We start from the raw sequence: 24271 nt of genomic DNA, 5'->3' as shown, positions 1-24271 counted from the left end.
GGGAAAGTTTGTTCTTGTGTAAATAAAGTATATTTGACAATTAGGAGTCGAGTGACTCAGATTTAGATTCTAACTCTTCTATCTATTCCTTAAATGACTTTGGACAAGTTATTTCATTTTTATTATCCTCATATTCCTTTTTTTTTTCCAATTCATTTTCTATTAGATGAGGGGCTCAGGCTCTATATCTCTTCAGACATTAAACATTGATCCTATGAATAATGTACAATATCCAAATAGCCATGGATTCATACCTATAAGTTTTTAATTAGTCATTTTAAATGATGAATAAATATTTCTTCTTCTTTCCCTCTAATATTCAAGAGACAAAGTAGTGAGAAGCTATAATATCTAATGATTATGAATTTCCTTTTGTCATTAAGAACTATTAGAGTGGTGCTTAATTTAAACAACTTGAGAATCACTCAAGTGACTGCTATGGATTATGGAAATCTATGTATCATATAAACATTTTTAAAAAGAAGCTCAGGACTAAAAAGATTACTTATATTCTTCTTGTTCTATTCCCTAACCTCTCTGGGATGAAAGGAAGCAGCAACTGGATGAGGATATTGTTTTGGAATATACTTTCATCATTGTTGTCTTCCCTGTTCTATCTAAAAAGTATTTGGGGGGGGGGCAGCTAGGTGGTGCAGTGGATAGAGCACTGGCCCTGAATTCAGGAGGACTTGAGTTCAAGTCCGACCTCAGACATTTAATAATTACCTAGCTGTGTGATCTTGGGCAAGTCACTTAACCCCATTTGCCTTGCAAAAAACCCCCAAAATGATGTAAAAAAGTATTTGGGACTTCAATTGATACTGTAAAAAGGATGATTGTAATGATATTGTGAGGGTAAAGTGATAAACTGGAAAGATTCATTATTAATGGTCTTCCTACCTTTGAGCAATAGCTATAACTGAGGTCTTTGATAATGTCACATTTATATAATTGTGATCAGGTGGAAAGAACATTGGGCTTGAAATCAGGAAGACTCATTTTCTGGTCTCAGACATTTAGTAGCTCAGCTCTGTGACTCTGGGCAAGTCCCTTAACCCTGCTTACCTTAGTTTCCTCATCTGTAAAATGAGCTGAAGAAGGAAAGGGAAAACCACTTTCATATCCTTGCCAAGAAAATCCTATATGGAGCCACAAAGAATCAAATATGACTGAAATGACTAAACAACAATTGTCATATACGCTAGTTTACTGGATGCCTATGAGAGCCCAGCTAGACCTGAAATCTTTTATTATTTTCTGCTTCGAGATGGCAGAGAAAATCCTACTTTGTGCTAATTGTTTTTTCTCCCTAGAGATGTATCCTTGGTGGAAAGGACAGAGGTGTTAACTCAGTACTACCCAGGCTTATTTTTTTTGAATGGTCAGAATGTATAGAATGGTTATTCCACACCTCTGCTTTTGCAAAGTGCAAGCTAGTTTTTCCCATAGAAGAGAAAATGAAAAGGACTCAAAAACTATATTTGGGGACAGTTAAGTGACACAGTAGATAGAGCACTGACCCTGAAGTCAGGAGGACCTGAGTTCAAATTTGATCTCAGACACTTAATAATCACCTAGCTGTGTATCCTTGGGCAAGTCACTTAACCCCATTGCCTTGCAAGAAAAAAAAAAAGAAAAAAAAGAAGAATGTATTTGAACTATCTAGGTTATCAGGTAGAATGAGATAGATTTTTTCTTTGAAAGAAGGAAATAAAAGAAGGCAAAGAAAATAGTGAAACAGGGGAATTGAACTCTCCCTTTTGTCAAAAAGTTTGGAGGGTAGAAGAATGTGACACCAAGACAGAAGAAAAGGGATGACTGAACATTTGGAGCCCTGTAATAGATATGAAGCTCTTCTGCTAACAGAAGGAGAAAGGAAGTTGAATCGACTCTCAATTAATTAGATTCTAGTGCTTCAAGAAATGTTGAGTTCAATTCTCAGGAGACACATCTTCCTGATAGTGATGGTCAATGGAAGAAGTGAGAATTGAGTGGTTGATGATTCCTTGCAGGGGATTATCTTTGTTGATTGACTACTGGCTTCCTAGGGTATGTATGTATCTGTGATGAGATGAGATGTGAATCAGACTTTCAAGAAATGTCAAATCCAATGTCTGATGATTTATATGAGAAAAAAATGAGGATATTAGAAAATATTGCCAAAGAATATAAAGCCCTAGAAAAACAACTGAAGACCTTAGGGATACAGGTGGCAATTTAATCACTACTTCCAATTAAATCAAAAGAGAAAAGTAGATTTGAGATATGAACAACTGGTCAAGAAAATGGTAGTTGAGAATGGAATTAGATTTCTGGACCTTGGCTCTTGACCAGGAACCTACCACATGACAGGAAAAATATATTTATCTGGTATTTTGCTAGTCTAATAAAGAAGGCTCAAATATAAAAGAAGAAAAATTCCTTCATATGCCCACTTAGGCTGGTATCATAAAGAGTACCAGATATAAAATATAAGAAGAGCAGAAAAGAAGATGAATATTTGCAGGAGAAAAATAGAAAGATTTATGCATATAAAACATTTTCTCAGCACCTATGTATATATCTAGAAATTATAGATAATAATGAAAATGAGCTCAACTGATTAACAAGGTTTTATTTAGTGTGGATAAGCTGCTTAGAAAATCTAGCTAAAGATTAAGTACAAAGGACTATGAAGGGACTGGGAGATAAAGCTAAGAATTGAGAATGACTTGATAAGGAAAAGTTAAGTATTAGTGATAAAGGGAATGCTTCCTCTTGATTTACATTAAAAGTTGTTCTAAGTATCATCTTTTTAATATAATGATTGTTCAAAATTATTTAACTTTAACTCAATTCAACTCAAAAAATACTTAGTAAGTAACTATAATATAAAAATAACTGAGCTAGGGGACTCAGGAATATAAAAAAATGGAAAAAAGATACTCTACATCCCTTCATGGGAGACAGATACACAATTTTTTCATCTATAAAATAGGTATAGTGATAGCATCTCCCAGAGTTGTTGTAAAGATCAAATGACTTACTTGGAAAGTGTTTATCCCAATGCCTCACACACAGTAAGCACTATATTAGTATTAGCTATTATTATTATTATTATAGTCTTATTATTATTCCCCTGTATTGCAACTTTCTCACAGGACTGATAATGTCTTATGATCTTACTTACTAGGGTTAAAATTCAAGAGGTCTAGAAAAATGTTACAAAGCTTCCCAATGACAATAAGATTTCTCAAGATCATAAATTTACTGAAAAATCAGAGTATTCCTATTCTGATTACTATGTTTAACCAGCAGGGCACTCTGCCTTCCCGACAAAAGTCTCTAATGAATAGATTTCTTTTCATAAAAAGAGGAATTAGAATCCTAATGATTCAAATACATCACACTAGATGTATCATTTCAGAGTTTAGGAACACTTCTCTTTGATAATATACCAAAATCCCAATGGAAGACAAAAAAAAAGTTATTACCAATTTATCTATCTATCTATCTATCTATCTATCTATCTATTTAAAACATGAAAAGCAAAACCAAATTTATTGTCATTTAAATGACATTAATCAAGATGAATCTATCTTCAAATCAGATATCTGGAAAAATCATTCCATTTATCTACAAGTATTAGAATTCTATACTAGATACTTTCAGAGACCAGTATAAAGAAGTTAGCCCTTTGAATCTTAACAGTCAAAAAGGTATGTCACCAGAATTTCCAATTCAGAACACAAGATTAACCATGCTGTGAATAATAATCCCCCCAAGTAATTTATCCAATTCAATATGAGTCCAAATTTAAATTGTGCCACAGGATTCTAGCTACTTTTCCTTATTCATGAGAATATCAAAATTTGCAAAATCAAGTAGAGAAATCTCAAAACCAACTTTAACTTCCTGAGGGAAAAAACAGAACCTTTTTCCAAGTGGAGTTCACAACTTTAGAGGCATGGAAATGTTCCTATTCTCCTCTTCTTTCAATGAGGTCTAAAACCCACTTAAACTTTTTGCAGCACTGTACCAAGTCTTGGGCTTTTCTTTGTACATTTTGATAACTGGCAAAGTTGAAAGCATTATATTATCCAGTTTAGGTGAAAATCATTTGGTCTATATTCCTGCTTTGAGGAAACCAAAAATAGAGTTTAAAAATGTATCTGCTTCTAAGAGCATTCTCTCATTAACTTCTTCTTGGCCTTAATAAAGAGTTAAATTAAGCAAAATATTAATCTCCAGAATTTGTCCTAATAAGGGACAATGGTAGCCTCCAGAGTTTGGTCTCAAGAAAGAACAAGGAAATAGGTTAATATACACATTTATTAGATTTCTCTTAGCCTGCTGATTATACATATTTGTTTGGAGGCCCATATAGAAAACCTGATTGTCCTCAAAATGGAGTTTTTGAGAGGGATTCTTATACAATTCTACTATCAGAAGGTGTGATCAGATAAAACTGCTTCTGACTTGTGCATCAAGGTTGTAATTCTCTATTCAAGATGTGTTTCATATCACTCATGCTAGATGCAAAGGATTTTAATCAGCAATTCCATTAAAAAGAATGCTAGTTCTCTCTTCAAGCTCCAGACCTTTGTACTTTATCATTTATACTAAAGACCTCCACGAAAACACTGGAATCTTTACCTTCCAGGATATTGGTGCCATCAGTGACCATTGTTACAATGGGAAGATTCATATTTGTTATAAAAGAGAAAAGCAGACAAAATTAATTTTAGCTTTTGATGACTGTCAACATTTCAAATTGTTTCATTTTAACATTGTCAATGTAAATAGTTCCAACTTTTTCCAGTTTTCTTTTCCTTTATCCTTCCTATATTCAAAGTTCTTTAAACCACAAAATTGTACTTCTCCTATACTGATTCAATGCTTCACTCTTCTTCAGTCTAATTTCTCAATCCCTTACCTCTTTATTTCAAATCCAGTCAATCCATCTTTATAACTAGTTCCCTTTCTTCCACTGAATCTCTCCTTTGCAAATCAGTATATTTTTTTAAATACAACTGAAAGGTATTGCAAAACTCTATGTGTCCCTGATTAGAATTGAAATTTCTACTTTATTATAGGCAGTTTCTTATTTTTGTCTAGTAAATTGCTTCCAATTTGATTTCTTAAGAGTTTGTACATGCACACGGTCTATTTGAATTCCTTTAGGTGACTTTGTTTCTAATTCACCTAGGCAATTAAATTCTGCCAAAACATTAACAGAAGGCCACAATGGTCCACTCTCAAAATCTCAAAATGATACTTCTAATTTTTCCAAAGTATTTGTTTTTCTTAGCAAAAGATTCTAGAGTGGGTTGCCATTTCCTTTTCCAACTCATTTTACAGATGAGGAAACTGAAGCAAACAGGGATAAGTGACTTGACCAGGATCAAACAGCTAGTATCTAAGGTCAAAATTGAACTCAGGAATAAGTCTTCCTGATTTCAAGCTTCACACTCTATCCACTGAGCCACCTAACTGCCATTAGCAATAATAATAATAAAAATAATACTTTTTACTTCCTCTTTATAATGTCTGGTTCCCAGAGATGACAATAATCTATCTACCTAGGATGGGAGACTTCCACAAATCCTTGCAAATATATTAATTTGTGAGAATTGAAATTCCCATCATCTGACCATTGCTTACTCTGTTGTTCAGTTGTGTTTAATTTATGGTGATCCCATTTGGGTTGTTTGGTGCTGTTTTTGGCAAAGATCCTGGAATGGTTTGCCCTTTTCTTCTTCAGCTCATTTTACAGACAAAGAACTGAGACAGTGTAAAGTGACTTATCCAGGGTCACACAGTTAGTAATTGCCTGAGGTTATATTTGAACTCAGAAAGAGGAATCCTCCTGACTTTAGATCCGGTGCTCTATCCACTGCATCACTTACTTAGCAGCTCCCATTGCTGACAAGTTTTCATTATTTAATTCTATTGTGTGTCCATTCTAAATGTGACATGAGACCACTAATCACTTTAGAGATAAATCTTTTAGCAATTTCCTGAGTTGAGAGAAAATTTTGACCAAATGACCAGAGGAGACAGAGAATTTGGTTTATTTTTTTTGAATGCTCATGATTCAATCTATCCTCAGATTGAATCAAGGGCCCCCCTCTTCAGAGGTCATCCACAGAAAGGTTTTTATCTTCTCATGTGGAAAAAGCTATCCTCTGCCTCCGCCTTGCATCTCAGAAACAGTGAATTCTGGAACCTCATGTCTCCTCAATTAAAACCAGAAGAACAAAGATCTCTCTTCTCTCAAGCTCTCCAACTCAGACCCTCATATATCATAGAGCAATCCTTCTACACTATTAAAGAAAGTCTTGTGCTGGTAAATATTTAATAATTGAATTTTCAAAAAAATGTAAAAAAACATGCTTTTAAGTTAAATCTTTGTTACTGACATTTTCTCCATCATTTTCTTAAATCTAGATAATCAGCAAAAATAAATAAAATCCCAGTTTGTAATGTTTGTTTCTATGGTATAAATGGTCATGCCAAAAACTAAACTCTTGGCTGACAAGAGCCACTACCAGCTGGTTCCAACACATTTCTGGTCTTATACAAATAAACTTGAGCATGGGTTACATACATAAAGAGTTATAATTTATATAATAAATCAGAGATTCAAAGAAAAGCCTGCTACCTTTTCTCTGGGATTAGACTACTCTCAGAATGAATCCAGGCCCTGGACCCATATCTAGATCCAGAGCAGAGGTATTTTTTAGAACCCCTCCTATAGATTATAGATACCATCTTTTATTGGAAACTATCTGCTTATTGGGAATATAAGGTTTATTGGAAATAAAAATCAAGTGTGCCATTTGAGTAAATAAAATATAAGTATGTGAAAATCATTATCCTTATAGAAGATTTCTACTTGAAAATGGTGTCACATCTTCACTACATGTAACTCCTCTCTACCACCCTGAGTTAGGGCAAAATAGGTGAGGGAGGGAGGAGGAAAGGAGCAATTATCTATTTAGTGTCTACTAAAGTGTAAGGCACTGCACTTTACCAATAGTTTACCAATATTTCATTTGATCCTCACATTAACATTGGAAGGAAGGTACTGTTATTGTTCTCATTTACAATGGAGGAAACTGAGACAATCAGAGGTCAGGTGACTGACCAGGGTTACACATTGTCCAAGGCTAAATTTGATTTCTGCTCTTGATTACTTCAGGTCAAGGCTGCCACCTATCAGAATTCATGGTTCCTTTCATTTCTAACATAGTCTATTGTTTTCAGGTCCACTTTATTTGGAGTGGGATACATCACAGCATGTCTATTTGTCCAAAAACCTCCAAAGACAAGAGTTTTTTTATCCCCATTTTACTGATGAAGAAACTGGCAAGAGACAGAGAGGAGTGATGAAAAGTAACATAAGCAAGGCCACTCAAACCCACATCCTCAGGGTCTTATTCCAACGTTTTTTCTCCCCTACTCTGTTCCCCATGCTGTCTCTGTATCTGCCCATGTAGTGAAGATTTAAGGACAAAGAGACTTTGTTGATATTTCCCTATGCAACTGCACTCATATGAGATTCAAATAAGATAGAAACTAGGAGATTCAGACTAAAATAATGTTTCCAGAAAGAGTCCTTAATGACTAGGTATGATTAACAAATATCAGAAAGAAAAGGGAAGTTTTCTAAAGTCAAATTTTTCAATCCTATTCAACACCAGTTTTCCAAGAAGGATTAGAGATTCCTAGATTAGTGATAGATGATAAGGGTAGCAATGCCTGGGGGACTAAAATGTCCCACTGGGATTTAATGAGCTTTAATTGATGCAAAAGTATTCAGGAACAAATGACAATTATACTCCTATTGGACATCTTAACTCTGGATTCAGTTCCATTCAGCAAACATTTATTGATTACATTCTAATAGAATAACACTAAGGAGTAGATTTAGGGGAAGGTTCACTGAAGCCTGAAAGAGAAGACATGCTAAATGTGGTATAGTGGTTAGAGCACTGGATCTAGAGACATGAAGATTCCAGTTCAAATGTGAACTCAGAAACTTCTAACTGTGTGACCCTGGGCAATTTAATCCTATTTGATTCAATTTTATCAACAGTAACTTTGAGATAATAATGGCATCTGCCTCACAGGGATTTTATGAGGATGAAATAATATTTGTATTTGCATATAGTAGGTTTTATCTAAATGATCATTTCCTCCTCCCCTTTGAAATGCAAAGATAACTCCCCTTCCCCACATTTAAAAAAAACATGCTTGGTATTTGTTTTATATGGAGTTATATATGAACATGGTATTTCTGGTATAATGATATAATGAACCATTATATTTAATCATTACCATGTGTGAAAATCATTATCCTTATAGATTTCTACTTACTTTCTACTTATACAACTCCTTGAAGGCTAGAACTATTTCACCTTCCATATTGTATTTCCATACTGCACAACCTTTCATAAATGCTTATTGATTGATTAATTGGTTGGCATCAACATCCTCCCTTCTTAGCCCTCAGCCATCTATCAACCCCTCCTAGATTTAGGGAAAATTTGGCACTCCAGTTTTAACAGGATGAGGAAAAATAGTTGAATTGAAGCTTTCTTCCATTGAAAGAATGGAAGTGGTAGAGAATGAGGGAAAGGGATTCTCCAAATTTTATAAAAAGGAGCATATTATCTAGAAAGACATGCAGAGGGGCGGCTAGGTGGCGTAGTGGATAAAGCACCAACCTTGGAGTCAGGAGTACCTGGGTTCAAATCCAGTCTCAGACACTTAATCATTACCTAGCTGTGTGGCCTTGGGCAAGCCACTTAACCCTATTTGCCTTGCAAAAAAAAAAAAAAAAACAACAAAAAAAAAAGAGATGAAGAGCATAGAACATTATCATGTTCAGATCTTTGTGTGGAGTCCTATCATTTTTACGGATGCAGTTACCCACAGTCTTTCAATGTATCTCCTTTGAAAAGTAACATACACTTTTGGAGGATTTCCTTTCTCAGTCTCAGAAACTTAGAGCTGAAAGTGTTTTTTAAATTGAAGTGATTTGTCCAAGGGCTACGGCTTATTAATATGACAAGGACCAGAAATCAAGGATTTAGTTTCTCAGATCGGTGCTTTTTCTAACAAAACATACTGCCTTCTCATCTCTCTAAGAGTCCTTTTCTTTCTCTCAATTTCTCCTAAGACTGTTTTCCTCAGTTAAGAAGACAATATTTAATTCCCTTTTCCAGCTGAAGGTCAAAGGACAATGTCAGCACACAGACTTTGTGCTTTCTCTCCCCTCCTATTTGCTTTACACTGACCTCCTTTCATTAGTTTTAAGAAGACAAGTAGGCAGGATGCCATAGCCTTAAGAGTGGCATTTTTCAAATTGCTGTGAAATTGGATAATTAGACTTTTGCAAAGTCACAGAAAAAAATACTAAGTTGCTTCTTGGTCATAATAATTTCTGAATTTCAACTGAGCTAATTTGTCTTCATCAGGTTGATCATCTCTGAGCATCCTCAGAGGACTGAATGGAAAGGTGATGCCCGCTCCTTTCTATTGTTGACAGCAACCTTTTCAAAAGGGAAGAAATTGAGTCTCCAGGAAGATACATCTAAGCAGAGACAAATTCCTTTTTTGAAGCACTTCTGAGTACCTTCAACCTCAAATTCTCTTGCTTCATTGGCTAGTGACTTTCAAGTATCCAAATCAACTTCCTTCAAAAAATATTTATTAAATGCCTATGTCATTCAAGGCACAATAGGGCATACAATAAAGCAATGAGCTCCTCAAGGAGTTCACTTTCTATCATAGTCTCATTCTTCTTAACCTCTCCAGTCTTTGATGGCTGTTGATCATTCTCTTATCATTACTACTCTTTTCCTCTTTAGGATTTTGGAAGAGCAGATTCTCCTGGTTCTCCTCCTAATCTTCTCTATGTCATTTGTCATTGGATTTGGCAATTAAAAAAGTAATTTGGGTGAAATGATCAAGTCCAAAACTAAGTTGTAAGGGGTTAAGTAGAGAGTGAGAGATGAAGAAGTGGAAGCATATATTATAAACAGCCATCTTAAGGAGTTTAGTCACAAAGGGTAAATGAGGTACAGGATGATAGTACAGAAGGAAAGACCAAATAGGGGCATGTATAGAAGACTATCAGAAGGAGCCAATAGTTGAGAGAAGCTGAATAAGTGAAAGAGTGAGGATGTAAAAAGGGCAATCAATATGGGGAAATGAAATAGAATGGGATCACTTGTGCATGTAGTGGAGTTTGTCTGGATAAGAAGTAAGGTCACCTTTTCATACCAGAAGGCAAGTGAGTGATATGAGATGAAGAAGATGCAAAAAGAGGGAGCTCACAGAAAATGGACAATTTTTTTCTGTAAAATATAAACCAGCATTTTTTATCTGAGTGGGAGTACAAGCAGGAGGAGCCATGAAAGGTTTAAGGAAAGATAAAAAGTTTTGGAAGCGCCACTGTGGAGAGTGGGAGAATGAGTTGATAATGAAGACAGAATAGGATTGTTTAGCAGCAATGACATCTAGATGCAGCTATATAACATAAATTTTTAGTAGACCCAGTCAAAGTGGTTAAGTGAATAATTTCCCCTTCCTTTATTCACAACAGCACATTTATAAGAATGAAGGCAATGAATTGTGGGAGTGATCAAAAACTGAGATTCTTCAGGATGCCATTGGTGATATGAAAAAGGGACTAGACAAGAAAACAATATGGATTTAAATTGATTCACCTAAGGATAAAGATGATTTAACTAGAAGAAAGTGGCTAGTAAAAGACTGATGCCTCAGAGATCTCATGGGTCAAAGGATTAGAGTCCACAGTATAAACTAAAAGGTTTTGCAAAAGAAGGGAGAGGGAGAAATGGGAATCCAATATGTTATGGGAGAGAGAGAGAGAGAGAGAGAGAGAGAGAGAGAGAGAGAGAGAGAGAGAGAGAGAGAGAGAGAGAGAGAGAGAAACTGCATATAGAAGAAGATCGTCATTGCAAATTCCCACACTCCATCATGAGGCTTTCCCTCCCTTTCCACATAAGAACTAAATTATGGTATAGTCAGAAGAAAATAAACTGGGAGCCAGAAAATGGGATTTTGTCAAGACTCTGCTACAATCTCTGTAATTTCAGCTAAATCATTTCCCCTCTTTGAGTCTAGTTTCTTTATTTGTAAAATGTGAAAGTTAAACTAATTTGTCACCAAGATCCTTTCCAGTTTTTTTATTTGATATCTTGCATCCCAAGACTATCCTGCTCATGAGGAACAGTTAGAGAATAAAACCAAAGACAGTAGGACAAAATGGAAAGATTAATAGAATGAATTTCTACTCCAAATTCTTTTCAAAAACAGCACATGGGAGGGTAGGTTGCTTGCCTTCTCTGAACCTCATTTTCTAACTGTTACATGAAGGGATTAGACTAAATAATTCATAAGATCCCCAATAGAACTTCACTTAGAATGATCTCTAGTCAAATCCAAATTAGAATATGCATTCCTTCTGCAACACCCAGAACAAAGAGTTAGCTAGCTTTTATTGAAAGACCTCAAAAAGAAGACTTGAACTTGGAGTCAGGAAAACCTAGGCTTCAATTCCGCTTTAGACACAAAGGTATGTTACTCTGGGAAAATTACTTAACTTCTCTGTTACTAAGTTTCCTCATCTGTTAACATGAGAGGGTTGGATCTAATGACTTTCAGATTCCCTTGCAGCTATAAATCTATAATGCTATTTAAAAAAAAAAAGAACCTGCTTAAGTCTGAAGCAGCTGATTTCACATTGTACTACCCTAATAATTAAGGAAAATTTTCCTTTCACCAAACCTAAAGCTGTCTCTCTACAATTTCCATACATTCCTTTCAGTTTCCTACTGGGTTCAAACAAGATAAATTTACTTCTCCCACATGACAGACCTTCAAATATCTGAAGACAGTCATTCTCCATCTCTCCCCACACAGCCAAGTTCTCTCTCCTCCAAGTTAGTTATGCCCCGTTCTTTCAGTTGATCCTCATACAAAGTAACCTCAAAGTCTTTATCATCTTGGCTGCCTTCCTTTGGATGATCTCCAGTGTATTAGTGGAGGCATGGGATAGTCAAAGATTCTCACTTCCTTTGTTATGTACACTAAACCTCTTTTAAAGTAGCCATGAGCTTTTTTGACTGTTGTATCACACACATTTCAAGCTTGCAATACACTAGAACTCCAGATATTTTTGACAGGAAATAGCTATTTATTTATTAATTTGATTTTTTTGAGCCAGAGTTTAGGACTTCACATTTATCCCTATGGAATTTATTTTCATCTTATCAGGTTCAGTCTAATGTTCAGGATCATAAGATCTTTTTAGAGCCTGACTCTGGCCTCTGTTACTCCTCCTAGCCTCCTAGCCCCTTGTCATTTGCAAATAAAATAAAAATCATGTATTCTTTGGGTCTGATGGTGCAGTGGATAGAACACTTGTCCTGGAATCAGGAGGACCTAAGTTCAAATCTGGCCTCAGACACTTGGCACTTGCTAATCTTGACTAAATGAAATCCTTTGCAAGCTGCTGTAAGTTTGACCATCTGGGGAAGTGGCATGGGGAGTAGATAGTGTTTGCAGCAATATGAGTCAAGCCAAATACAAGGAATATGGGGAAGTGAACCATTAGATATGAAGGGCATAGGGCAAGCATAACCAATTATTAAAGCATTGAGTTGATATTCCAATAAATTTGAGATGAGAAGAGATGCACAAAGCAAAGGAAATAGATAAGAGCCCTAATTGTCTCACAATTAGGGCCATCTCTAGTCAGTCTGATTCACATCTAGACACCAGACCCTGATCAGTGATCATTCTTAACCTCTTTGCCTCATCTCTCTCATACCTAATCTTAATAACTGACTAGGTGTGGCCTCAGTCAAACTGTGACCTGCGAAAGACATAATTTTAAAAAGTCAAGGTCTTATATTGCATCGAGGGCCATCTCCAGTTGTCCTGATTCATATCTGGCCACTGGACCCAGATGGCTTTGGAGAAGAAAATGAGGCTGGGGCCAGCACAGCACTCCCCACTGAAATCTAGTTCACATACTTGTCGTGGCATCACCTCCCTGATGTGAGGGTGTTCTTTTTTTTTTTTAGGTTTTTGCAAGGCAAACAGGATTAAGTGGCTTGCCCAAGGCCACACAGCTAGGTAATTATTAAGTGTCTGAGACGGGATTTGAACCCAGGTACTCCTGACTCCAGGGCCGGTGCTTTATCCACTATGCCACCTAGCTGCCCCTGTCACTGTCTTCTTTGAGAATGAAGGACAGCAACAATGCTACTAGGGCTCTAGATCCCCATTACAGCAAGGAAGACTTGAGCCAGCCACACAACTACCTTGATGCTCCAATTCAATACTATGCAAGAGAAAAGCTGTGGTGACCCTGTTAAATCTTCAGGGAAATCTTTTTTCAGTCTGACTAAATTTTCCAGTAAGCCTGCCTTAGAAGGATGACTAATGTGGATGTTAGTTGTGGTTCAGTTTTTTTCAGTTATGTTCAAACCTGTGACCCCTTTTCGAGTTTTCTTGGCAAAGATATAGCATGGTTGGCCATTTCCTTCTTCTATTCACTTTACAAATGAGTAACTAAGGCAAACAGAGTGAAATGACTTGTCTAGGGCCACACAGCTAATAAGATTGAAGTCAGGAATATGAGTCTACCTGACTTCAGGGCCACTGCTCTATTGATTATTCTACCTAGATGTCACAATGCTTCATACCAACACTCTGCATCATGTAGGCACTTTTCAGTCAAGTCGGTATTCTTCATGAATACATTTGGTCTTTTCTTGGCAAAGGTAGTGGAGTGGTTTGCCATTTCCTTCTCCAGCTCATTTTATAGATAGAAAACTGAGGCAAACAGGGTCATGATTTGGCACCAAGAGAAAAAATCTCTGAGGTAAGAGACAATTTCAAAGTCAGCAGAAGTCTGAGAAAAGGAATGAGATAACTTTAACCCTAAGTGCTTACTACTCAAACCTTTCCAGGAGCCTCTCCATCTAATGCTAAAGGCTTCCATGAATCTAGCATAATGAAAAAAGTACCCAATGGCAGGATCCAGGCTCTCACAACAGGCATGGAATTAGAATGACCATATTGGTATTCCCCATCAATATCAACTCGTGCTTTAATAATTGATTATACATGCCTGTGCCACTCATATCTTATGGTTAAGTTCTCCATCTTCCTTGTGTTTATTTAAACTCAATATTGATGCCCATGCCACTTCCCCAGATGGTCAAACTAACAGCAGCCTGCAAAGGATGTCACTCAGTCAAGATGACCACACACCTCTATTGGTTTCAGACTGGATAAGCTCATTGCAATCCAAATGCCCCTACAGTCAGGGTCTTCAATATAGTGGAGAAATCTTGAATGAGTTTATAAAATGTGTTTAACTAAAATGTGACAATGGTTTCAAATTCTTATGAAATAAACTTCAAAGAGTAAATAAGTAAGAAGTCTACCTACTTAAATTCAAGTTAGGAAATTCACAGGCAACCAAATTCAAACTGCATGGACTCATATTGAACAGACAGCTTTCTTTTGTCATCACAAGATTCTCCAGAAGGCGAGGGGGCTGGTGCCTTGCTAACAATGTTGATTGTGCGCCATTCATTCAAGGTACTTTTGGATTCAACTAACACATTTCCACATACCACCCCCATAAGGTATACTTGGAATCCACTCTCTCAAACCCTTTCTGGTTGCTAAGTTATTTCTTAGAATTTCTGCAAGTTTAGGAAAGTTAACTGGAAAAAAAATGACATTCAAAAGGGCAGAAAGTCTAGTAGCATAATCACAACTGAGGTGAAAAGATTAGAAACCACCAGGTTTGATTAAATCCCTTGTTATTTGGTGAATCCCTGGTAGAGATTTGAGCTTTCACATCCATCAGACCTTCTCTGTTGGGCAGCAGAAAACATTCAAGTGACCCAAGCAAAGTCTATCTATAGAGCTTCTGTATGAACACCAACAGCCACAGAGCAGTCACATTGTAAGGGAGCTGTTCTTCTCCATTCACAATTGGCCATGATCCAACAACTATAAAACCCAACAAAGAAAGCTACCTTCATTTGAGCCCAGTCAAACTGACCTTCTAACTATATTCCCTGAATATGAGAAATCTGTCTTCTTCTCTCCACTCCCTTGTACACCAGCTGGCTTTCTTATTGCTAGCTAGCTCTTGCTAGCAATTTATTTCCTCTTCAGTCTATCCTCAACCCAGTTGCCCAATTGATGTTCTTAAAGTGTAGGCCTGGTCTTGTCACTCTCTTACTAAAGAATTTTCAGTGGTTCCCCACTGGCTCAAGAATAAAATATAGATCCCTCCAGCTGCCACCTAAAATGTTTATGATCTAGCTCCAACCTTTCTTTACAACCTAATTATATAGAATTCCCTCTCGGGCATACTACATCCCAGATAAACTGGCTCCCTGACTGTTCCCCATACATAATATTTTATCTCCAAACTCCATGCCTTTCAACAAGCTTTCCTTCATGTTTGGAATATCCTCTTTTTCATCTATGCCTCACAAAATACCCAGCTTCTTCCAGAGCACAACTTGGGCTCCACCTACTAAACATGTACTTTTCTCATACCACTATTTAGTAATGGTTTTCCCTCCAACTACTGAAAATACTTTGAATTTTCTACATTCTTCATACATGTCCCCACTTCCCATGAATGTATTCTAGAAGACAAGCACTAGTTTGATTTTTGTCCATCTGATGGAGAGTTGGTCCTTCTTGCCAATGCCAATTCTTCTACATGTGCTTTTGATGCCAACTCCTCCTATTTTTTCTAACAGATTGCCCCCCACTTCTCTCTTCCTTCTCTCTCTCTCTCTCTATCTATCTCTCTATCTATCTCTATCTCTCCTTAACATTCTCATCCTTAAAAACCCCTTGCTATCATTCTCATCTTCCCTTCCCTTCTCAACTAATTTTGAAAAAAATCATCTACACTAGAGACCTTCATTTCTTTTCCACTCACTCTTTTATAAACCATCTGTAATCTGACTCTGATATCACCCTTCAAACTGAAACTGCTATCTCCAAACTTACTTATGATCTTTCAATTGCCAGCTGTAATGGCATTTTCTCAGTTCTGTTCCTCTTGACTTCTCTGCCGCTTTAGAGACTATTGGTCATCATCATCTCCTTCTAAATACTATTGCTTATCCCCAGGTTCTAATGACACTGTTCTCTCCTGGTTCTTTTCCTCCCTGTTTCACCATTCCTTAGTCTCCTTTGCTGGTCATCTAAATCATATCCACTTATAATGATGTCCCACCAGGTTCTGTCCTCAGTCTTCTTTTTTTTTTGCTCTATAAAATCCCTCTTAATGAGTTTATCATCTCTATGCAGATGATTCCAAGATTTGAATATCATCCCTGAATTCTAATTCTGCATCACTATATATCTGCTGGATATTTCAAACTGGATGTCATTTATGTCAACATATCCATAACAGAACTCATTATCTTTCTCCAAAAACCTTCCTGTTTCTAAACTTCCCAATGGAGAGTGCTGTAATCTTCTTAGTTACCCAGGGTCACAACTTTTCATTCCATCTATATATTTCAAAACTCTATGTAACTTCCTTAAGGACAGCGACCTTGTTTTTTGTCATTCTATCCTCAGCACATAAAAGAGTTCCTTCCACATAGCATTATAAGAACCATCCAGAAAAATCATTATAAGAACCACATCTGTTGCAGTATTTGGAGACCCTACTTTATCTCATTATTCTTTCATTTTCTCTTAAGATTGTAAACTCCTTATGCAAAATGTTATTTTTCTTTTTCTTTTTTTGTATTTACATTTCTATTCCCAGCTTTTAGCACAGTTCTTGGCTAAATAGTTAAAAACTGCCATTTTTTCTTTTTAAATTTTTTTCCAAATACATGTAAAGATATTTTTCAACATTCATGATTTGTACAATTTTGAGTTCCACATTTTTCTCTCCTCTCTTCCCTCTCCCCTCACCAATATGGAAAGTGATCTGATTTTAGGTATACACATACAATCATATTAAACATATTTCCACATTAGTCATATTGTGAAAGAAGAATCAGAAAAAAGAAAAACCATGAGGAAAAAAATCAAATTTATAAAAGTAAAAATAGTGTGATTTGGTCTGCACTGAGATTCCATAGTTCTCTCTCTGGATATGGATGGCATTTTTGATCACAAGCCTTTTGGAATTGTCTTTGGTCACTGCATTGTTGAGAAGGGTTAAGTCTATAATAGTTATCATGTTGCTGTTGCAGTATATAATGCTCTCCTAGTTCTACTCACTTCACTTTTTAAAAGTTATTATTGACTCTGTGTTGTTAGTATGTGTTTTCTTTCTGGATCAGTGTCCTAGGGAGGTATGGTTTATTTTTCATATTTTAAGGATCAGTAAGAACCCTTGAAAGGAGCCTGAGGTTCTATGCATGTCTCTGTGGAGGTAAGAAGGATTCAGGTAGAGGTCAAGTTTTGGTATTTGATAACCAAGATAGTAATGGTTAATAAGGGTTGTAATCAGATCAGTCTGGACTAACTCATATTTGAGTCTTGAAGACTGAGATGAGCTACCCGTAAAAGGAATAGCACCATCACCAACTCTTTCTTGCTAGCCTTATTTGTTAAGAGGTCCATGAGAAAAAGGTGATGTGAAATACAATTTTGTAACTCATGCTCTAAGGATTTCTTCATCTACTTTGAACAAATACATGGCTCAAACAAGCAGTAACATCATCAGTGGCTCTGACTCTAGCCAGTGGGAACCTGGGCTATTTTTAAATACATCTCAGAGTTATTACACATTATGTACTTAACATTGTCACAAAGCCAGAGTGATTTAATAGACATTTAACCATGTAGATCAATGATTAATGCTCATGAGTCTTCTGATCTCTACATTTCAAAAACTAAAATTAAGGGGAAATAGAGCTAAAAATAAGAAATGAAATAAAGTTTTAAAATAAGTTCTTGAGAATCTGCTATAAAATGGATTTTTGGCTGAAGAACAAGGGACTTAAGTTAACTATAAAATCTTGAGCTATTGAGTGGAAGACATCATAGAGATCCAAAATGAAAAAGTCATCTTAGGTCATAGGTCACAGATTTCTTCCCTCTGGGGTAAATTTAATTCCTTATAAGGCTATATTGAAAAGTTTGTTTTAAAGAGACTCAGTGCTACTTAGTCTATTATACCAGAGATTCTTAGAACACCAATCTTTTCCTTCCCTCAATTTTATCTGTAAAATGGGTACAAAGATCTATTTCTTAGATGTTATAAAAGATCTAGTCAAACCCTCAACATTCATTCTGTTGTCTGCTAGTTCTCACAGGCTCCCATAGATGAGTTTACTGAAATTTTGTATGAGTTCTTCAGTGCTTAGCAAAGTGTAGGTTCTTAATAAATCTTTATTGACTGACTAATTGACTGACTTCCTAACTTTAGGCTCAATTCCTTTGATTTAGTTTAAGTGACAACATCAACTTATGTCAGAATGCTAAAATGGTGGCAACTGTTCTGGTTTGAAATGATAAGAAATAGGTACCAGAATAATTTCTGATGCATAGCACTAGCAGAAAAGTGCACAGCATGCAGAGAAACAATGGAAAACTGACTGGGAGCTTTGCTCACCTGAAAAATAATGCTGTCAGCAAAGCAGCTGCATCTTCAGCTACAGGTAGGGAATACTCACTGAAGATTTACCATCAACTCTATCTAGGACACTGCAAATTATGCCTGAGAAGTCAGAGGACAGTTGCTGGTGTTTATTCTTCATTCTCGATGAAGACTATTACTGAGAGGAGGTGATGGCATCACAAGTGAGTTGGATTTAAGTGAGGAGGGTGCTGTGCAAAGTCACCAGCCTCACTTTCTCCATCAGAATCCAGTGGCCAGATAGGACTCAGGATGACTTTTTAAAGCTAGATCTTTCCCAGGTCACAGCTGGACTGTGACAACATCCATTCAGTCATTAAGAATGGGTGAGAAAGGGCAGCTAGGTGGCGTAGTGGATAAAGTACCGGCCCTGGAGTCAGGAGTACCTGGGTTCAAATCCGGTCTCAGACACTTAATAATTACCTAGCTGTGTGGCCTTGGGCAAGCCACTTAACCCCATTTGCCTTGCACAAAAACCTAAAAAAATTGGTCAGAGATGAGGCAACAAGGTCAAGAATGACCATTTCCAGAAAAAAAAAAAAAAGAAAATTATGCGGACCTGCTAGAAGAGCTGAAAGATAATGGGAAATATGTGAGGGAGTCTCTGGTTTAAATGTGTGTGGTCTCATTCTAGTAAGAGAGAAAATATATAAATAATCAGATACATATAAAATAAATATAGATAAGTTTGGCTCTTAGGTGGCAGAGTGGAGAGGATGTTAGGCATAAAGTCAGGAAAACCTGATTTCAAATTCAACCTCAGACACTTACTAGCTGTGTGACCCTGGGCAAGTCCCTTAACTCTGTTTGCCTTTGTTCTTCATCTGTAAAACAAACTGGGAAAGGAATTGGCAAACTACTTCAATAACTTTGCCAAGAAAACCCAAATGGAGTGACAAGGAGTCAGATACAACTGAAAAAAACTGAACAACAACAAATAGAGTAAGTGGGTGGTAACCACGGAGGGGAAGCCACTAGAATCTAGGGACACTGGCAAAGGACTCTTAGAGAGGTGGAGTGTAAATTGAAAGAAATCAGAACAAATTGTAAATGATGAAGGACACAGGGATGAGCATAGACAGAGCCAAGGCAAAAGAGACAATATATGGATTATTATGTGTGAGAAACAGTTATGAAGTCAGTTGATTAGACCATAGAGTAAATACAGAATGGAAGTAAAGTAAGAAAACTGGAAAGTAGGAAAGAGCTAGTTTGGGAATAGTTTTAAATTAAAAAGAAAGGAGTTTATCCAGGAGTTAACCTAGGATTTATTGACTGGGCGGTGAACAGAATGACTTGGACTGACCTGCATTTTAGGAAAATCACATTGACAGATGAATGTTGAATAGATTGGAATGGGGACAGAATTGATGCAGGGAGACCAATTAGAAGGCTATTGCAATAGGGTAGGCAAGAGGTGATAAGTATCTAAAATCAAGGGATCACTTTATGAGCAGAGAAAAGGATATGTATGATATGAGAGAGATGGAAAAATAGGAAGGAGATTGACAACTTATTGGCTACGAAGGGTGAGTGAAGAAAAAAGATGATAGCAATGTTGCAAACCTTAGTGTTTAGGAGAGAGTCTGGTATCTTTGATAACAATAGGGCAGTTGAATTCAGGAGGGGGGGGAATACCGGGTATCCCAAACATCTTAGAGCACCTTAACACTTTAATAGTTTAAAACTTCACTAATATGTAATAGCTTAAAGTTGCACTAAGACTTTTGGACACCCTATATAATGAGAGATGTCTACAGGAAATCCAGTTTGAAATATCAAATGGGCAGTTGGTAATGAGGGACTCAAGTTCAGGAAAGAGACTAGGGGTTGATATATAGATCTGGGAATCACCTACATTAGCGATGATCACTGAACCAACAGGAACTGATAAGATCACCAGAGTACAGAGAATAAATAAACAAATAATCAAATGAATGAATGAATGAATGAACAAATAAATAGATGAATGAATGAATGAGAGCTTCTAGGACAAAGCCTTAGGGAACACTCATATTTAGTGTTGATGATGTAGATAAAGATCTAGCAAAGGAGACTGAGAAAGAATAGTCAGACTGGTAGGAGGAGAACACAAAGAGTTCAAAGTCACTAAAGCCCAGAGAAGAAACAGGACTCAGGAGGAGATGATGACTAAAGGTCAACAAGGATGAGTGCTGAGAAAATGACATTAGATTTTGTGATGAAGATGTCATTTGTAAGTTGGGAGAGAATATCATTTCAGTGGAATGATGAGGGTGGAAGTCAAGGGCTTAAAAGAAATCAAGAGGAGAAAAAGTGAAGAAATAAGAAGTAGAGGTTTTACACCTGCCTCTGACATATATTGATTCTGGAATCTGAGCAATATCCTCAGGTGGCTCACTAGCACTAAAAGTTGCAAATATATCTATATGAAGTGGTATATTGTTTCTTCATCAAGAGTACCCTACACCAATGAAATCACAGAACTGGTTTTTTTTGTGATTTGTTTGTAAGTTTTGGTTTGTTTACTAAACACTAGTAAGAAATCAGCTAATAGTTTTCTCTGTTATCACCTGCCTTAGACAGTGGTTACTGTTCTTTTAGATTCTGTACTTCAGCCTAATTGGTCAGTCAGTCCTCTTAAGAACCAATACACCTGCAATGGTGGAAAGCAGACCGGACTTCAGATGCTAGCAGAGAAGATTTTTGTTTAAGTATGATTCTGATATTTACCAACTGGGTTACTTAGGACAAATCATTTAATCTCCCAGAGCCTCCCTCAGCTCCCATATCTAGGAAATTGATATACCATTGGGAACTGGGTAAAACCTATGAAGTCTAGATAATATCTACAGGAACTAGATAATACCTGTAGGGACTAACCAGGTGATACTCATGCTGTCCAGACAATACTTCTGGGAACTAAGTAATACCTATGGGAGTCAGGGAATGTGTTGAAGGCAAATAGATAATGCCTATAGGAAGTAGGTAATACCTAAGAGAACTAGGTAAGACTTTAGGAAGTACAGAATACTTATGAACAATAGGAAATACCAATAGAAATTAACAATGTCTATGGGAACTAGATAATACCTATCAAAACTAGCTCATATAGATTGACGAGAGGATCGGATGAGGTGATTATAGATAGATAGATAGATAGATAGATAGATAGATAGATAGATAGATAGATAGATAGATAGTCTTCTGAACATCTTAAAGTGCTACATCAATAAATATCAGCTATTATTAATTTCAATAGCTAAATTCTCTGTCAAATTAATTTGAAATTTGGTTGGGGTCATAGGTATTTATTTAAGATTTGAGAATAGAAAGCAAAGACTTGCCACCTTGGCAGAATAATTCCCTACTGTATTTACAAAGATTAAATTAGTTGTTAAGAGAACAAATAAGACAAGTTAATAAGAGATCAAAGTGTAACTTCATGCAATTTCATGTTTATAAACTTAGAGCAGTTTTATGAGTCTCTATTCCCAAGGGAAGTCAATATAAAATTGGACAATTATTCCACCCTTCGCTTCAGACATATCCTTATCACCACATTTCCCTCTAACTCCACAGAACCTCCCAGGCATTTATGTCCCTTTAATTTATTGAATGGAATAGGATACTGGTGCTGAACGTTTCATAAACATCACTTACATAGTGAATGTGCTTTGGCCCATTATTACAGATTCAACTACATTTCAGTTCAGAGTCCTAGAGGTATACTGAGTGTTTGAAGGCTGTCTACCTCTTTACTGCCATTGACTCAAGTCCCACTTTCTCCCAATTTGGGGACCACTTAACATCAATTAATATTTACAAAAAGATATATACTATCAAAGACATAAGCAAGAACAAACAAAATTGTACAAACAGACCTCCAGTCCTTCCCCCAACATCTATCTCTCCTCTATCCCATCTTTCTCTCTAGAGAAAATTTTTCTAACTTAACTCCTACAAAGCACTACATAATGCCACAAAATAAATGTATAGATGAGTCATGGCTGTCAGATAGTCCTTATCTCACCTTCTATTTAATCATACCTGAAAGTCACTCCTTGCTTCAATGGGGCATTGATGCTCAGTTGGCTAAAAATCCTGGAATAGACCTTGGTCACCATAACATGAAACAGTGGAATACTCAGAAGTCTAGTAGCCCAAATATTTATTCACCTAGTGTTCTGAAACTGATGAGAATAGAAACTCAAATTCCTTTCATCACCAAAAATGGAAAAAAATCAATGACACATGGCCTCAGACAGGGAAATACCTAAGGTTGCTTGTGTCTTGCCAGATGTCATTATGAAGGCATTAAACCAAAAACAGAGAAGCCAAAAAACTTGGCCAGAGTCAACTGGGAACTTTTTGAACACATCTAAAGCCAACCAAAACACGTCTAATTTACCACGATTAGAACAGTTGCCAAATATCTGTACGTGGTCCAACATCTCTCCAAGACACTCACCTTACACATCAACACAACTCTCATAGAAGCAATTTCCATGTGTAGAGATTTAGTCAGAGGCATTCCACATAGGTGCCAGTCTTCAACTAGAACCTGGAATAATCAGAGAGAATACACCATCAGAATGAAGCTCTGTACATGGTGGGGAAATGAGGCATCCCTTCCTCTATTGGGAGGCACTCAGGGAGTGAAAGCTGAGTTGATGGTGATTGGTCTGGGTGGGAAATGTAACCAAGGCCAGAGTCAGAAGCAGTCAATTGAGGTGGCAGAGCAGGGTCTCATACCAGGAGATTGAAGATGGCAATTGTTCCACCCTATACTTCAGACACATCCTGAACACATTTCCCTCTAACTCCACAGAACCTCCCAGGCATTTATGTCCCTGTAATTTATTGAATGGAATAGGATACTTAGTGCTGAACATTTCATAGACATCACTTATATAGTGGGTGTGCTTTGGCCCATTATTACAGATAGTCAAAGTTGAGCAGCTGGTAGAGAAGCTAGGGTGAGCAGATAAGGATATATAAGGGAGTTATAAGATTAAAGATGTCAAGAATGAAGTCCAAATAGAGTCAGAAGGAAAAGGCAATGGATTCACAGAGAGGAAATTGAACCAAGAAAATTGTGGATTATTGAAGCATCAGCAAGGATAGCCCCATCTTTCAGGAAGAACTTATCTCAAACTTAAAGGGAACTCCTCCAAATAAAACTGAGGAAATTGGTATGGTCCCTGAATAAATGAGGATCTAGTCCCTGAAACTGAGTTCACCTCCAGTATCTGAAGTTTTTGTTATCCTCCTAAGCATACTATCTTATGCTATCTATTTATAATTGTAACTTTGGTTATCAGTTGAGCAAGTTATTCAATTCTAAATTTCTTTCTTTAATCTTTTAAAATTTTATCTATTTTTCCAAATAATTTTTCTCCTTCCTTCCTTCTCTATCCAACTGGACTTCAACGGAAAAGAAAAACAAAATCAGTAAAAACAAGTATTCATAGTGCGATGAAGCAAATACCCTCACTAACCATATCCAAAAATGCATCTATTGATTCTGCATTTTGAACCCATCAGCTGTTTTTTTGGAGGAGATAACTTTGAATCCTTGCCAGGAAAATCCCAATGGCCCAGAGATTCATCTTCAGA

General features: G+C 36.6%; 1 long non-coding RNA gene across 1 annotated transcript in view; it reads right to left on the bottom strand.

Moving 5' to 3' along the window:
- The window catches only part of LOC141519934 (uncharacterized), a 91961-nt gene extending 69163 nt beyond the window's left edge, over positions 1–22798 (bottom strand). Inside the window, exon 1 of the long non-coding RNA XR_012477479.1 lies at positions 22703–22798. This is a non-coding gene — a long non-coding RNA (uncharacterized LOC141519934). The remainder of the gene's footprint in view (positions 1–22702) is intronic.
- Positions 22799–24271: the final 1473 nt, after the last annotated feature.

This window comes from Macrotis lagotis, chromosome 4, assembly GCF_037893015.1.
Source record: "Macrotis lagotis isolate mMagLag1 chromosome 4, bilby.v1.9.chrom.fasta, whole genome shotgun sequence".
Lineage (NCBI taxonomy): Eukaryota > Metazoa > Chordata > Mammalia > Peramelemorphia > Peramelidae > Macrotis > Macrotis lagotis.
Note: the sequence above shows the minus strand (reverse complement) of the source record. Positions and strands in the feature narration are given on the sequence as shown.